The 18,708-nt window shown below is 34.9% G+C and overlaps 1 long non-coding RNA gene across 1 annotated transcript in view; it reads right to left on the reverse strand.

Annotated features, from left to right (window-relative positions):
* LOC145506337 (uncharacterized) overlaps window positions 1–18,708 on the reverse strand; it is a 788,916-nt gene that overhangs the window by 40,744 nt on the left and 729,464 nt on the right. Inside the window, exons 16-17 of the long non-coding RNA XR_014053776.1 lie at window positions 9,406–9,476; window positions 8,945–9,085 (exon numbers count right to left, since the gene is read on the reverse strand). This is a non-coding gene — a long non-coding RNA (uncharacterized LOC145506337). The remainder of the gene's footprint in view (window positions 1–8,944; window positions 9,086–9,405; window positions 9,477–18,708) is intronic.

The raw sequence follows: 18,708 nt of genomic DNA on the forward strand, positions 1-18,708 counted from the left end.
CAGAATTTTCCACAGTTTGTAGTGATCTACACAGTCAAAGGCTTTGGCATAGTCAATAAAGCAGAAGTGGACATTTTTCTGCAATTCTCTTGGTTTTTTGATGATCCAGCAGATGTTGGCAATAAGATCTCTGGTTCTTCTGCCTTTTCTAAATCAAGCTTGAATATCTGGAAGTTCATAGTTCATGTATTGTTGAATCCTGGCTTGGAGATTTTGAGCATTATTTTGCTAGTGTGTGAGATGAGTGTAATTGTGTGGTAGCTTGAACATTCTTTGGCACTGCCTTTCTTTGGGATTGTAATGTAAACTGACCTTTTCCAGTCCTGTGGCCACTGTTGAGCTTTCCAAATTTGCTGGCATATTGACTGCAGCACTTTCACAGCATTATCTTTTAGGATTTAAAATAGCTCAACTGGAATTCCATTACTTCCACTAGCTTTGTTCATAGTGATACTTCCTAAGGCCCACTTGACTTCACATTCCAGGATGTCTGGCTCTAAAAAAGATGTTCTTTTTATTATAGGGGACTGAAAGGCAAAAGTAGGAAGTCAAGAGATACCTAGAGTAACAGGCAAACTTGGTCTTGAAGTACAAAACGAAGCAGGGCAAAGGCTATCAGAGTTTTTCAAGAGAAAGCACTGGTCATACCAAGCACCCTCTTCCAACAACACAAGAGAAGACTCTACACATGGACATCACCAATGGTCAATACCGAAATCAGATTGATTATATTCTTTGCAGCCAAAGATGGAGAAGCTCTATACAGTCAGCAAGAACAAGACCAGGAGCTGACTGTGGGTCAGATCATGAACTCCTAATTGCCAAATTCAGGTTTAAATTAAAGAAAGTAGGGAAAACTGCTAGACCATTCAGGTATGACTTAAATCAAATCCCATATGATTATACAGTGGAAGTGACAAACAGATTCAAGGGATTGGATCTGATAGGCAGAGTGCCTGAAGAACTATGGACAGAGGTTCATGATATTGTACAGGAGGTGGTGATCAAGACCGTCCCTAAGAAAAAGAAATGCGAAAGGGCAAAATGGTTGTCTGAGGAGGCCTTACAAAGAAATAAATGATACAATAAAATAGAATAATAAAAAAGTGTTCATCACTATTTGCTAAGTACTATAAAATTCCTTTATTTGCTGCCTATCTATTCATGTATTATAGTATTTATTATTTTTATTATGAAAATGCTGTGCCCATAGCAGATTATAATCTACTTATAAGCAAAATGTTAATCAAGTTATTTATTCAAAAAATGTTAATTTTTGTCAACTGTGTGAATTCTCTATATTATAAAACATAGTAGACTTACTATAGAGTGGGTTTGAAAACAGGTTTTTTTAATCAGCTAAATTCTTTACAGATTCTCTGTAGTCCTAACAGTTGTCCAATTTCCTCTCGGACTGATAGGCCTTTGGATATCATACATTTTCAGGTAATATTTGTTGTTTGCACAACTCACAAGAAATTTAATTTTTATATGTCTTTACATATATTTACAGATAAAGAACTCATATCCAAAGCACAATAAGTTTCTTCTAGGTAGAAATTGGATTTTATTGTTCTGTGTCTTTAGCACACAGTCAAAAGATTTTTATGACTCAAGAGTTCTTTTACAGCTCTTTGGTTTCTAGCAAATTAGATTTTCAATAAATATTGGTTGCATTTAACAGAATGATTTTCTCAAGCTCTTAAATAATTCTTTAGTTTCTTGATGTAGCTACAAAATTTATATGAAAACTAAACATGTCACTGTTATAAAATATCGGTTTAAAGGCTATATTTACTCCTCTATTTTAAAAACTATATATCCAAAGTATATTAATGTTTGGGATACAATGATAAAATGAAATTTTTCTAACTGGCTAACCATTGGATATAAACCATACCCTACTGCCAAATATGAGAGAAATATATATATATATATTACATTAATAAATTATTGAAATAAAATTTTTAGCCTTTCTGTTGAACATTTTTCTGTATTAACAGAATACATTCCTTGAATATCTCCAAGTGTTCTTTAAATTAGGAAAGAAAATGATTCTAATAAAATCTTTAAAGTTACAACCATACTAACTCTGTCTGTATTTTGCTGAAATAACAAAAGGTTGTTAACCTAAAAATATAAAGAGTTAGAACTAAAGCATTTTTGACTTTGCATCCAGATACAAGATAACTTGAAAACACATCTACTCATAAAGAGTGTGCCTCTGCAGTATTTCTTTTAAATTATGAAAAAACAGAAAGACAAGTGTAAACTGACTCTATGTTAGGTAATCTACTTTGTTTTCAAAGTAATGAATAAAGAAGTATACGTGACCTAAATTGACAACGTCATACTCCAATAAATATACCCACAAGGGTATCCTATATCCTATCAAGCAGAAACTATAAAACTGCCTTCTCTGAATGTTTTAAATGATTTATTAAATCTCACATTTACTAATATAAGGTATGGCTTTAGAATTGGCATTGGTACAGTATCCAGTGAGAAAATTCACTTCACCTTTTTTCACAATTATTCTGTTGTAGAATATGTATATTTTCTTCCCTACTCAATTGATGTTTCATTTTAAGGTAAGTCCTATTTGATTTTTGAAGAAGTGATACATTTATCTATTTTAAAAAATGTACAAAGTATACTGTAGAAATTCTTCCTACTACCATTATCAGTTTTTCATTACCAATTCTCTTGTCTATTGTTGCTGTTCAGTCACTAAAGTCTTGTCCAACTTGAGATGTCATGGACTGTATGTAGCATGCCAGGCTTCCCTGTCCTCCACTATCTCCTGGAGATTGTTCCAATTCTTGTCCATTGAGTTGGTGATGCTATCTAACCATCTTCTTCTGCCCTCTTCACCTTTTGCTTTCAATTTTTCTTAGCATCAGAGTCTTTTCCGATGAGTCAGCTCTTCGCATCAGGTGGCCAAAGTGTTGGAGCTTCAGTATCAGTCCTTCCAATGAATATTTAGTGTTGATTTCCTTTAGGATTGTCTGGTTTGATCTCCCTCCAGTCTGAGAGTTTTCTCCAGCACCTCAGTTCGAAAGCATCTATTCTCAGGTGTTCAGCCGCCTTAATGGTGCTCAGCCTTCTTAATGGTTCAACTCTCACATCTGTATATGACTAGTGAAAAAAACCATAGCTTTTACTATATGAACTTTTGTCAGCAAAGAGATGTCTCTGCTTTTTAATATGCTGACTAGGTTTGTCATAGCTTTCCCTCCAATGAGCAAATGTCTTTTAATTTCATGTCTGCAGTCACCATCCACAGTGATTTTTAATGTAAGAAAATAAAATCTGCCACTGCTTCCACTTTTTCTTCTTCTATTTGCCATGAAGTGAGGGGACCAGATTGCCATGATCTTAGTTTTCTGAATGTTGATTTTTAAACCAACTTTTTCACTCTCCTCTTTCACTTTCATCAAGAGGCTCTTTAGTTCCTCTTCACTTTCTGCCATAGAGTGGTATCATCTGCTTATCTGAGGTTGCTGATATTTCTCCTGGCAACCTTGATTTCAGTCTGTGATTCATCCAGCCTGACATTTCACACGATGTGCTCTGCATAGAAGTTAAATAAACAGAGTGACTGAATACAGCACTGTAGTGCTCCTTCCCCAATTTTGAATCAGTCCATTGTTTCATGTAATGTTCTAACTGTTGCTTCTTTACCTGCATACAGGTTTCTCAGGAGACAGGTAAGGCGGTCTGGTATTCTCATCTCTTTAACAATTTTCAACAGTTTGTTGTTATTCACACAGTCAAAGCTTTAGTGTAGTCAATGAAACAGAAGTAGATGTTTTTCTAGAATTCCCTTGCTTTCTCTATGATCCAGTGAATGTTGACAAGTTGATCCCTGGTTCCTCTGCCTTTTTAAAATCCAGCCTGTACAAGTGGACATTCTCAGTTCATGTACTGCTAAAGCCTAGTTTGAAGGATTTGGGGCATAATCTTGTTAGCATACTAAATGAGAACAATTGTATGGTAGTTGAACATTCTTTGGTATTGCTCTTCTTTGGGAATGTAATGAAAGCTGACCTTTTCCAGGCCGCTGCTGTTTTCCAAATTTGCTGACATATTGAATGCAGCACTTTAACAGTATCATCTTTCAGGATTTTAAATAGCTCAGCTGGAATTCCATTACCACCACTAGCTTTGGTTGTAGTAATACTTCCTAAGGCCCACTTGACTTCAAACTACAGGACGTCTGACTCTAGGTGACTGACCACACCATCACGGTTATCTGGGTCATTAAGAATTTTTTTGTATAGGTCTTCTGTGTATTCTTGCCACTTCTCCTTTATCTCTTCTGCTTCTGTTAGGTGTTTGTCCTTTATTTCCTTTATTGTGCCCAACATTGCATGAAATGTTCCCTTAATATCTCCAATTTTCTTGAAGAGATTCCCTTGCCTAGAAGCATTAAATGTTGCATATTTTTATTCTACCCTTCCCTATGTATAATATACGCCAACATTTTTTAATAAAAGAAAAGATACCATTCAGGCCTCCTACATCTTACTATTTTTTGCAATTTAGCAATACATATTTTAGGAATCACTTCTTAACAGTGCATAAAGCTCTTCCTTGTGTCTTTTTTTTAAATAGTTCCATAAATTTCTATTGAATAGCTGTTGCCATAATGTATTCAAACAGATGTCTGTTGATGACCTTTGAGGTTGTCTCAGTTTCGTACTAATACAGATCTTTCTTGATTTAGGATAAGATTACATCCTGACAAATTCATCATAAGTTGAAAATATTATGTCAAGAATTCATTTAATACGCCTAAACTACCTAACACCATGGTTTGGCCTGTCTACCTTTAATCATGCTCAAAAACTTATATTAGCCTACATTTGGGCAAAATCATCTAACACAAAGCTTATTTTATAATAAAGTATTGCATATCTCATGTACTTATTGAATACTGTATTGAAAATGAAAAATAGAATGGTTATACGGGTACAGAATGATTGTAAGCGGATTGGTTGTTTACCCCTGTGATCGTGCGTCTGTGTGACTGGGAGCTTTGTCATACTGCAACTGTCCAGCATCATGAGATGTCTAGCCTGGGAAAAGATCAAAATTTAAAGTACTGTTTCTACTGAAAGTGTATCATTTTCCACTGTTGTAAAGTCAAAAAATTACGAATCAAACCATTATAGGTTAGACACATTGTATAAACAATGCTGATATGAATATCATTGAACATACACCATTTTGTTCATATGTGAGAGTATCTGAAGAATGTATTCTTCGCAGTAGTTTTGCAGGGAAGAGGAATGTGTGCATTTGTAGTTTTGGTTTTTGGTGCAATAAAAATTGACTTCCATAGAGGTTGCATTAATTTATATTTGTACTATAACTGCAATAGAACATTTTCTTTTTATTCCCTAGTTAAAGTATTTTTTTTTTATATTTTTATATTTCTGCCATTTTCACAGTTGAAAAAAATAGCTTCATTTTTTAAAATGAAAAACGATACATGTTCAGAAAAATGTACAAAATCTTAACTGGATTAATTAATTTTCACCAGGTGAACAAGTCCATGTAAGAGAAAGGAACTAATGATTAAAAAATAAAAAGATGAAGCATAATTGGACTTAACAAAGTAGAAATATGTGTTCTTTCCACTCTTAGTTTCTCTTTTTGAAAAATATAGTTTCTGTATTGTCTTATTTTAAACTACTCACATTCCCCTTTATATTACTTAATTTATTTAATATTAGACCCACTGTCAAATATTTAATGTTCACTAATGATTCTCCTCTATAATGTACCCATCAGGACAGCATCAACTGAAAATAAGAAAATTTCTACCAGCAAGAAAATTCAGTGTCTGTGTACCAAAATAGCATGAAGAAATCAATAGCTTTTCTATATACAGAAAAAAGAAACATTTTAAAGATATAGTGAGGAAATATGTCTATTCACAATACCAATACAATTATTAAAAAATAAATATAGGAAAATATATAAAATCTCTATTAAAAAGTAAATGTTATTGAGGGAGGCCAAAAAATTTAGAGAAACAGGAAAGCATATAATCTTGAATAAGGAAATTTACAGATGAGTATTTTTAGTTCAATCAAAAGGTTGTGCAAAAACAATAATAATACTTTTAGCATTTTATTGTTTAATCATTATTTCTCTTGTCTTAAGTGACTATATATAGTAAACACAATGTAATTTGCTATTAATAGATAAACTGTTTAAGTATTAGTATACTTGATTAGTCCCAGAATGAGAAAGATTAGAACTACTGGATTTTGCTTTTATTTCTTCTTGTGACTTTCACAATTAATTGTTTTATTAATAAGATATTTTATCATTTAGCACTTAGATATTAATACTCATATGTTATGTGTGAATTGAGGTCTTATCATTACAAAGTGATTCTTTTCTCATTTAATGTTCATTTTCTCCTGAATTCAACCTTTTCTAAAACTATGATAGTGATCCTTGCTTCTTTTTGTCTGCATTTACCCCATATAACTTTCTCTCCTTCCCTCCCATCATTCCCCCATGTCTACATGCATTTTTATGTGTTTGTATGTATGTTTATAAATTTACATTGTTTCTTGAATATAACAGGTCTAGATTTTGTGTTAGGATCAAGTCATTATAATCTGTTTGCTTTGTTTGGGGTACCTGTATATTCTGTTATTTTTCAATGTTTCCTTTGCTTCTAATGGTTAACAAATGTATATTTCTATATAATACCTTGATTGTCTGCTTCTTTAGATAATATCTATTGATTTCTCACCTTAACAAATGATGTCATTATTTTATCTTCCTCTCCTATCCACTCTCTTCCTTTTCCTCTCTCCCCTTTTCTCTTTGCAGATTATCTTATTTTTCTCAGTGTTTTTCGTTGTTTTATTATATATGTTTGTACTATCCACTTGTTTCTCAAGAACTACTCACTATCTGTAATGCTCCATTCTATTCAGTGACCTGAGATGTTGACATATATAATAGGCTGTATCAAGAGTTTCTGTTACCTTCTGGCTTCCATGTGGGTCAGTCAATGGAAACCCCCACTGAGTGACCCTATACCATATAATGGGCTTCCTGGGTGGCACAGTGGTAAAGAATCCATCTGCCAATGCAGGAGACACAAGAGACACAGGTTTGATCCCTGGGTTGGGAAGATCGCCTGGAGCAGGAAATGGCTACCCACTCCAGTATGCTTGCCTGGAGAATTCCATGGACAGAGGAGCCTGGCGGGTTACAGTCCATGGGGTTGCAGAGTCGGACAGGACTGAGGACACACACACATACTATGTAATAGAAACTCCCTTGCCTTCATGTTTAGAGTAGTAAGAGCTCCTCACTGTTGCTAGCTCCTGGGGAATTTACCATTTCTAGCTGGTTCCTTTAACTTTGCCAGCATTTAAAAAAAATAAAAAATCCATTTGTTAAATCTTCTCAGTTATCTCATTCAAGTATGTCATCTGCCTCCTGCTGAGACCCCAACCAATACATTATTTTTAACCCTGCTCACTGATTTATCAACTTCACAGAATATCTCTTGAAATTTTGTTAATAAATATGAGAAATTAAGCAGCTTATATTCCCTCTCATCATCTCTCCTCCTCCCACTCTTACTTTTTCTTTTTGAAAAATATAATTTCTGTATTGTCTCAGTTTAAAATACTCACATTCATTTTATAAGTGTATTGCTGCTGCTGCTGCTAAGTCGCTTCAGTCGTGTCCGACTCTGTGCGACCCCATAGACAGCAGCCCACCAGACTCCTCCATCCCTGGGATTCTCCAGGCAAGAACACTGGAGTGGGTTGCCATTTCCTTCTCCAATGCATGAAAGTGAAAAGTGAAAGTGAAGTCGCTCAGTCGTGTCCGACTCTTAGCGACCCCATGGACTGCAGCCTACCAGGCTCCTCCGTCCATGAGATTGTCCAGGCAAGAGTACTGGAGTGGGTTACTTATTTTATATTAGACCCACTGTCAAATATTTAGTGTTCACTACCAGTTCTTCTGCTATAATATCCCTGCCATCCTTGGTTATGGAAATTTGTTCTATTGTGTTTTTATCTTTAAGAAAGGGTCACAAGACTCTAACATCTCTCATTTCTTACTTCTTACATGTTGAAAATATTGGTGCTTCACATTTGAATTATATTTGGCTGAGTAAAAAATTTTTAGGTCACAATTTTATTCCTTGAAAACTTTGTAGGATTCTCACTACACACTCTTCTTCTTCATGCCCACAGCACTCATATTTATGTATTTAATCTGGTGAAGAAGACTAAGATCTTCCTTTTTTAAAAATCTTGAACTTTTTAATACAGTTGCTATCTTTTCTAAGATTTGTTTTTTAAAAGGATTAAGAGATTTGACTCTTAGGCTTGATTCACACAAATTTTGTGAGGCAGGCAATTTCTTTTTTTAATTTATTTTTAATTGGGAGAAAGTTCTGCACTTTCAAATCTTCTTTTAATTTTGAAAGTTTTCTCTGTTCCTTAATTGTTTATTTCTTCTTTGTGGAATCCTATAATGTATACTTCAAATCTCCTTTTTAAAAATTTACCCATATTTATCATTCTCTCTTGGCAACTCACTCCAGTATTTTTGCCTGGAGAATCCCACGGAGTTTGTAAAATGTAGCCTGGCAAGCTACATTCCATGGGGTCGCAAAGAGTTGGAAATGACTGAAGCAACAGCACAGTACATCATTCTCTCTATAATCTTTGTCAAATATCTATTATCCCCATTTATTTTGTTCATTTTTATTATTCTCACCTTTTATGCCCCTTATTGTATTTTCAGCTGTCTATTTATTCTTGCTCTCAGTTTTATCTTTATTTCTTCTATTGTTCTCATCATCTCTTCCCCGAACACTTGTATTTCTGCCTTATACTCTTTCCCTTTCATAAAAATTATTGTATTACTAATTCTGAAAAGTACATACCCATATTTGAGCACAATTTTCTCTTCCATAATAACATCTTTAAATTAGGTGATTTTCATCTGGCATGTATTTTTCCTGTTCCTTATTTTTGCTTTTTCTCATAACATTGATACTGTGTTCATTCCTTATAGATTCTTCATACTGGAATAAAGGTAGGAAGTTTTATTTTTTTTCTTAATTAATTATTTTCAGAAATTTTCTGTTGGCAGATGCCATGGCAATATTTTGGGCCAGCAGAAATTTTTCTTGCTATTTAGTAAATTCTTTTAGCCTTAACCTCTTTCATACTAGTAGATCTAAGTATCTGTAAGATTGCTGTTTACAGTGAAGACTCTCTTTCCTACTCTGGTACTTAAAACCAAACAAGATAAAGAGAAGAGACCATTGCTAATGTTGTGTATCTTATGTTTTTCCTTGTAGATATTAGATTTTTGTTTTATAGTTAACACGGTTTCCTTTACCTTTGGAGGGTTTACTCTGAAGTTCTTCTGAGATCTGAAGCCTCTGGCATTCTCTCTCTTCCTTGCTTTTACTGTGGCAAAATATACATAACATAATTACCGTTTTAATCATTTTAAGTATACAATTCAGTGGTATTAAGTATATTCACAATTTTGTATACCATCACTGTTATTTATTTGCAAAGCTTTTCACTATTCCGAAAGGAAATTCTATACTAATTAAATAGTAACTCACCAACCCTCACCCCAGCTGCTGGCAACATCTATTCTCTTTTTTATCTTTATAAATTTGCCTGTTCTAGGTACCTCATATGAGCAGAATCATACAACATTTTTTCCCATTATTTGTCTAGTTTACTTCACTTAGCACAATGTTTTCAAGGTTTATCCATATCTGCAGCATGCATCAGAATTTCGTTCCTTCTTATGGCTGAATAATATTATATTGCATGTATATATCACATTTTCTTTATTTATTCAAGTACTGTTGGACACTTGGGTTATTTCCACCTTTTAAAAGTTATGAATAATGCTGCTATGAACATCAGTGCATAAGTATCTGTTTGAGTCCCTGCTTTCAATTCTTTGGAATATATACCTAGGAGGGGAATTGCTTGATTGACATTTTTTTTAATGTCAATTAAAAAAAAACTTCTCACTTTTGTTGATGTTCATAGTTTGTGGTAATGTTTCCAAATATATTATTGATTATATCCATAAGACAGCTTATGGATTTGTTACAGAATGTGTTTATATTTCTGGTTTTTATTTTTCTTGCTGATTTTGGGTGTCATCTGAGAAGAAAATGCTAATTTTACTCTACTACTTTGAACCACAGCATTTAACCAATTCTTACTGTCAACTGATTTGTCCAGAAATACAATATCAATGCTAAATTGAAGTTTATTTCTATTTTTCATGTATACAAAAACTACTATAACCTGGGATGGATGCTTGGAGATTTAAAATTATATATTATTAATTAATTTATTTAATTGGTAAATATATGATTTAATCATTACATTAAAGATTAATTTAATCATTAAAGTACTCTTAATATTTATTACTGCTATTTGCTAGATAGGTTAAAATCTGTAACATAGAACTTGAGTAACTGTTCAAAGCTACAGGTCTAGAAAGGTTTCTGAGAGTATACCCAGTATTTCCTAACTCTATAACTCATATTATTTTCTCTGTACCAAACCCCTACCCACTGTAACAGGTAGTTTCATTTTAAGTAAAATCAAATACCTCAGCTTAGATCATGAAAAATTAGAAAAGATAGGCATTAACCAATTGGCCACTTTTAAACCTAAGTGCATAATCTATTCAGTACAATTCATTTTACATATATATATATCAGTTCAGTTCAGTCGCTCAGTCGTGTCAGAATCTTTACAACCCCATGAATTGCAGCACGCCAGGCCTCTCTATCCATCACCAACTCCCGGAGTCTACCCAAACCCATGTCCATCGAGTCAGTGATGCCATCCAACCATCTCATCCTCTGTCATCCCCTTCTCCTCCTGCCCCCAATCCTACCCAGCATTAGCGTCTTTTCCAATGAGTCAACTCTTCACATGAGGTGGCCAAAGTATTGGAGTTTCAGCTTCAACATCAGTTCTTCCAATGAACACCCAGGACTGAGCTCCTTTAGGATAGATTGATAGAATCTCCTTGCAGTCCAAGGGACTCTCAAGAGTCTTCTCCAACACCACAGTTCAAAAGCATCAATTCTTCGGTGCTCAGCTTTCTTCACCGTCCAACTCTCACATCCATACATGACCACTGGAAAAACCATAGCCTTGACTAGATGGACTTTTGGCAAAGTAATGTCTCTGCTTTTAAATATGCTATCTAGGTTGGCCATAACCTTCCTTCCAAGGAGTAAGCATCTTTTAATTTCATGGCTGCAATCACCATCAGCAGTGATTCTGGAGCCCCAAAAAATAAAGTCTGACACTGTTTCCACTGTTTCCCCATCTCCTTCCCATGAAGTGATGGGACCAGATGACATGATCTTAGTTTTCTGAATGTTGAGCTTTAAGCCAACTTTTTCACTCTCCTCTTTCACTTTCATCAAGAGGCTCTTTAGCTCTTCTTCACTTTCTGCCATAAGGGTGGTGTCATCTGCATATCTGAGGTTATTGATATTTCTCCTGGCAATCTTGATTCCAGCTTGTGTTTCTTCCAGCCCAGTGTTTTTCATGATGTACTCTGCATAGAAGTTAAATAAGCAGGGTGACAATATACAGCCTTGACGTACTCCTTTTCCTATTTGGAACCAGACTGTTGTTCCATGTCCACTTCTAACTGTTGCTTCCTGGCCTGCATACAGATTTTTCAAGAGGCAGGTCAGGTGGTCTGGTATTCCCATCTCTTTAAGAATTTTCCACAGTTTATTGTGATCCACACAGTCAAAGGCTTTGGCATAGTCACTAAAGCAGTAGTAGATGTTTTTCTGGAACTCTCTTGCTTTTTCGATGATCCAGTGGATGTTGGCAATTTGATCTCTGGTTCCTCTGCCTTTTCTAAAACCAGCTTGAACATCTGGAAGTTCACGGTTCATGTACTGCTGAAGCCTGGCTTGGAGAATTTTAAGCGTTACTCTACTAGCGTGTAAGATGAGTGCAGTTGTGTGGTAGTTTGAGCATTCTTTGGCATTGCCTTTCTTTTGGATTGGAATGAAAACTGAATTTTTCCCGTCCTGTGGCCACTGCTGAGTTTTCCAAATTTGCTGGCATATTGAGTGCAGCACTTTCACAGCATCATCTTTGAGGATTTGAAATAGCTTAACTGGAATTCCATCACCTCCACTAGCTTTGTTCCTAGTGATGCTTCCTAAGGCCCGCTTCTTCACATTCCAGGATGTCTGGCTCTAGGTGAGTGATCACACCATCGTGATTATCTGGTTCGTGAAGATCTTTTTTGTACAGTTCTGTGTATTCTTGCCACCTCTTCTTAATGCTTCTGCTTCTGTTAGGTCTCTACCATTTCTGTCCTTTATTGCACCCATCTTTGCATAAAATGTTCCCTTGGTGTCTCTAATTTTCTTGAAGAGATCTCTAGTCTTCCCCATTTTATTATTTTCCTCTATTTCTTTGCATTATAAATTGTTCTCAGTAATTAATGTTATCATAGAATTGCATTTATTTAATAAGCTTGAAGAATATTTACTACTTTCTCCTTGTTTTATGTACTGCAACACAAACGGCTAAATGACTTTTTCAAAATCCAGAGGTGGTTAGTGATAAAACTGGGACAACTTCTTCATTCTTTTAACTCTCAGTTTAGCACATTTATTTCCCACAAAAGAAATTTTAAAATTTAAATGCAAAGTATTTACTTATGCATAAATGTATGTTTATAGAGATTTTTGACATTGAATCCTTGGGATACAATATTCCATAAACTTATTTTTGAATCATTAAGTTCAGTTTTTATTCATAGACAGAAAAAAGAGAGATATATCTCTGCAGTACTCAGGACAAATTTTAATAATATTGTTTCAAGAGGAAGTGACTTGAGAGATAGCAGTCCTAAGAAACATCAGTATAAGTTGGTCTCTCCTCAAAAAACTATAGCCTTTGCATGTATTAGATTCTTAAAATGAATTTATTTTCCATATTGAACAAATCAGTAGTTACATTTTTATTATTTACCATAAAATATAATGTTAAAATAAAATCATATTTATTTTTCCATTTTTGTACTTCTGAGTTGCTCTGATATTTAACTTTTAAAAGTATCCAGTTAGATATAAAGTGTTTAAACAACTGCCATCTCATGACCACCATTCATGATACTGCTGCTCTCTGTCAGATGATACAAGGTATATACAATACCTTAACAGATCCTTTTTAAAATTCAGGATGAATGAAAATGTAAGTCAAGGAATCAATCATTGTGAGGAGAACAAAATACTGTTCAACTATGTTTTCACCTTTAAAACTCTAATTTTCATAAACTGTAGGAAGTATATTTTGGTAACAGATAAACTATCAAAATCGATCTTTATATGAAAGAATGAGATAAATGAGGAGAAGTGCTTGTAAAAGTCAACTGCTTCCTGATGTTTCCCTCAGAATTTCAAGTTGTTCAATACAATTTGTGGATATGATGGCAAATTTTATGTAATCTCTCTGAAAAAGCACTGGTTAATTCACTTTTGACTAAAGGCCAAATAAAATTTGTTAGTTTCCAAGACATAAGCACTATTCCTTGCACAGCAGCTGCTGGATTATTGCCAACAATCTGAATTTACTTATTTAGCTTAAACAAAACAGGTGCCTATATTCCTAACCACAGTTTTTCACAATCAAAACTGCCATATTCTTTACATAATTACATCTAAACACATCACTAGTCCTCTAACAATTGTCTCCATGCTTTTTTTTTTTTTTAATTCTCACAATTGAAATCCATAACTTGGCTCTAAGTTTTTCTTTGTGTTCTGACATTTAAAAAGCAACATGCTGTATTTACCATTCTCTGTTAAACTTTTTTGACTCCATGAATTCCCGTCTTTACTTTTTGCTCTTTCCTTGTTCCAGAGTTACCTTTGGTCTTCTGTGCCAATTAGTCTATGTCCAGAACATCCCATTAATTTTCTTGTCTTTCCTGTAACTTTTCTATCCAGAATAGTTTCTGCCTTCTTTCATTGATCAGTTCCTCTTGCAGGTTTAATCCTGGAAGACAACTGTTTCCGTTATAGATCTTGTATTTTCTTACATGCGCTTAAGACCCAGAGCGAAAAACAATATCCGGCAGCAACTTCTTATATTTATAGCATCATTCTTATGTCTACTTATTCACTGAATAGACACCTTTCTAGATAGCGGGTGAATAAAGATCAATACAATATTATCCTGTCCCACATGGAGAACTAGTTTAGTAAGGAAAACAGTTGTAAATAAATAAGTGTAACACTACAGGTTCCAGTCAAGAAACTAATGAATCAAACATTTTACATGCATCTGATTGAGGGCCTGCATAAGGCAGGCAACGTACCAAGCTAAGAGATGATAAGAAATAAATAAATAAACATGGTTTATTCTCCCTTGTGGAATTTATATCTCAATGAGGAGATAGAAATTGAATGTAGTCATTTAAATAGCACTTTTGAGACTGCTAATTTATCACCTCTATTTCTTTAATGCTGGAACTACATTCTCATGCTTCATATTCTGAAAATAAATATGGCATTAAACAGAATGCTTTGACCTACATTTTATGTATATCAGGCTTCCTGTAATAATGGACCGAAATCACAATGATCATTACTCCCTGGCTATTATTTGCTGCAGCTGCATCTGTGAGCTGAGAGGCTTCCAACCATAAGGCCACGTGGAACTGTTATTTATCTTCATTCTGAAGGGTAACATTTCATCTCACCAATATCCCCATATTGACAAACTTTACAGGGACCATTTTCTTTTCCTTATAAATCTCTGGGCATTGGATATATTGAAGCAAATTTTTCTAATCTATAGATATCATTATTTGCCAAAGAAAATCAAGGATAATGACAAAGTTTGCTTTCCTAAAGGAAAGAAATCTCAATGGATTAAAGCAATGATGCTTCATAAAAATGCCGTGGAATTCTGAAGTAAAATCAGCTAATGAATCAAAAACACAACAATTTCATATGCATTATCTGCTTTGATTTTTGCAACAACTTTTTGGGAAAGGTAGGACAGGTGTTACAATCGTCACGTTAATAGGGAGAAATCTGAATGATTCAAGATCATTGTCCACAAGGGTCCTTTGGATTCCAAAGTGAGGGCTCTTCTACTACAGATGGAGAGAGGGATAGGAATGCATCTGGATAAGGGAGAATGTCTACTTTGTGTCAGGAACTGTACTGGTGAATTAGGCATATTATCCCACTTAATTGAACAAAAGATATAAGAGAGATTCAAGGATGGCTGACAAGCTGATATCTAAAGAAGCCTTTCAGAATAAGAATATAAGAATGTGCAAGTAGGCCTAAGTAGTAGGCTCATCTGGGTCTGTGTTCATATCTGTTTGTGCCACCTAAGTGCAGGGCATCTGTGACTTGACCTCAAAATTTTGGTGTATTACCTACTATAGTGATGACAATAAACAAGAGATATGTGTAGAAGTTACTAGCCTGGCAAGATGACCTAGGTTCTAGTTCCAAATCCCCAGCATATTTGTACACACACACACACACACACACACACACACACACACACACACACTTACTACTAGCTTTATAACTTTGAAACACTCAAACTTCTCTGAACTTCAGTTCTCATGACCTTCTATCCTCATTAATATAGTTATTTTTACCAGTAATATTATATTTATTAATTTATTTAAAACATTTTGTTCTGCACTGGGTCTTCATTGCTGTGTGTGGGCTTTCTCTAGTCGCAGTGAGTGGGGGCTACTCATAATTGCTGTGCACAGTCTTCTCACTGCAGTGTCTTCTCTTGTTAAGGAGCACAGGCCCTAGGTGCATGGGCTTCAGTAATGGGGGCATGTAGGCTCAGTAGTTGTGGTACATGGGCTTAGTTGCCCAGTGGCATGTGGGATCTTCCTGGACCAGGGATCAAACCCATGTCCCCTGCATTGGCAGGTGGATTCTTAACCACTGGGCCACCAAGGAAGTCCTTTACTAGTGATAGTGTATTGGTGTCATAGTTACCATAGAAGCCAAAAGTCACTGACTCATTGGGTTCACTGACTTCTGAACATAGTTTAACTGACAGGGGTTAGCGAGAGGTTTGCTTAGGGGCAAATCACCATCTGCAGCAAAAAGAAAACACGTTTAGTTTGTTCCCAACCTCATGTTCCTTTGAAGACATATAGGCAACTTCTGATCCTGATGAAGAAATGGTGGCAAGGAGATAATTCCCTGGTGCCAACTCTCATTGCTGGCTCTGCAATCCATATAATTATACGCACAATTTTCTTCTCTGTTAGCAATAAAGCTAATAACTAGGCTGGCTTATCCAGGGTATTTCAGCAGCATTCTAGGATTGCTGTTCCACTTTACTTCTGCAGACTTCTGCTAAAACATCAGACTGGCTATATTACCAAGATGCACCAATCAAATGCTTGGTAGAACTGATGAAAAGTTTTCCAAATAAATACCATAGCAAAACAATTCTACTAATTTGGCATAAAACTGTAAGATGTTTTGACTTTATGATAGTTGCTAGTCAGAAGCTCACTATTGTTTTCCATGCAGAATTTCAAAATTGACATTGATCTGGTCAGTGACTTCCTACAATTTATTTATTTTCCTTTAACGTGAAAAGAGTACTTTGAGTGGTGAGCAGACACAACTGTAGGACCTTTATGTGGCAGAGTCCTACTGATATTTGAGCCTCAGCATATATACAACATCCTTCATTACCCTTTATCTTTGTACTTTTTCTCCTTTTCTTTCTCTGTGTGTTGATTTCATGGGTATCCTTGATGGGAGAACAAGAGGATATTTTTCAAAAGATGAAGTACACTGGAGTCTTAACATCCTTTACACAGCAGGGAAACCAAATAAATAAAAGTTCTCATTTTCAATGTTGTGCCTAACTGTGCTCTCAAGAATGTTAATTAATTGAGAAAAACTACCAGACATAGAGGTATAAGCATTAGACTTTGAAAATGAACCCGGAGTCACGTATGTATTTGTTAATGGATAAAAGAAAAAAATGCTTTCAGGAGGGATTGCTGAGTCTTTATAAGGTTTTTTTAAGACAGATTGAATGTAAAAGGTTCATATCTAACTGGGTACATTTTTCTCAGTTCTTGTTCAAAAACAGCAGTTTTTGAAATGAATGACACCAGCCTAAGATATTATATAATGTGATATCCTAAAAATAAAATGTCTGAACATCAAATTTCCTCAGTGTCCTGAGGTTCCCAAGATGAGTGGAAAAAAGGCTCTAAAACAGGGCATAGGACAGTGAGCTGTGAAAAGAAAGTAAAAACATACAAAACAAGGGCAAAGAAGCTTAGAAAGCACTTTTATCTACTCATTTCATCTACATTTTTGCCGAAAGTAGTGTTTCAATTAACTAATCAATCTACTTTCTCTTTGATCTCATAATGCAGTAGTCTTTTATTATTTTATTTAAAATATTAGTTTTCTTACATTTCTATTTCATCTCAGGATAGTGTTAGCAAACTCACAAGGGGTTTGATGTTTCACATCCTATTATGCAAAGATTCTAAAGCTATACATTTATATCTGCCAGTTTCCCATTTATTCCATGAACTGAAGTTACACGGACTTAAGCAAGAATGTGCACGCATCCTGACTCATATTATTTAACTCTTCTCATGCCATCTCTAGCCTATTGTCACTCATAACCCTGCCTTGATTACTTTCCACATTTACATTCTTGAAGTATATTAGACTGAGATTCTGTGATGTTGCATATTATATTTCTTGTCTTTAATAAGCATAACTGGGTTTAATAAATATGAAATAGAGGAAGGAAAGGGATATAATCTCTCAAATTATATCTCTCAGGTAGCAAAAGCAATTTGTGACCATTTTCTTTTCTTTTGCAGAAGTTAGCTATTTCTTCAAGAATTCCTTCAAGATGCTCTGTGTATCGATAGTAACCATTATTACAGTACAGGAATTCTGTTCATGTCCCAGATTCCCAGATAAAGTTTTGCAGGTTTTTACTTTGTCTTTTCTCTTTTTTTGATGCTCTTTCTGAGCACCACCAGTCCTGAATATCTATAAGTAATTCCTGCTATGAGTGGTAGGAGAGGAAAGGAAGAATAATTGTATATTTTTCCCTTGTAATTTTGACTTTGCTTGTTCCATGCCTTAAGGGGCATCAGTCTAGGAGACCTGAAGGTTGTTATCTTGCTTAAAGAGCTTTCAAAATTAATCTCTCCTATTATCTCTCTCACAACACTGTATTATTTTCCTATAGACACTTATCATAATTTGTAAAACTGTGTATTGGGAATGGCATGAAGAGAGAAAACTTGTTTGAAAGAGAACTCCAAAAAATAAACATGGACATTCTCCCCTCCAGGAGGTGAAGCTTAATCTCCTCCATTTGAGCATAGGTTGGACTCAGTGACTTCTTCTTGTCGATGAAGAGTAAAGGAAGGTAAAAATAGTAACCTTCCAGTGGAGAAAACTGGTTCTACTTTCTGGCCAAGGTTAACATCACCAACGATGTCCTACTGAGAACGTGTATTCCCTGGTATAATATGATGAAAGTGTACTTACTCCTTTGCATTTCAGTCCCCTATAATAAAAAGGGCATCTTTGTGGGTGTTAGCTCTAGAAGGGCTTATAGGTCT

This window comes from Giraffa tippelskirchi, chromosome 5 (genome assembly GCF_054371585.1).
Source record: "Giraffa tippelskirchi isolate mGirTip1 chromosome 5, T2T-mGirTip1v1.2.pri, whole genome shotgun sequence".
NCBI classification, from domain to species: Eukaryota; Metazoa; Chordata; class Mammalia; order Artiodactyla; family Giraffidae; genus Giraffa; species Giraffa tippelskirchi.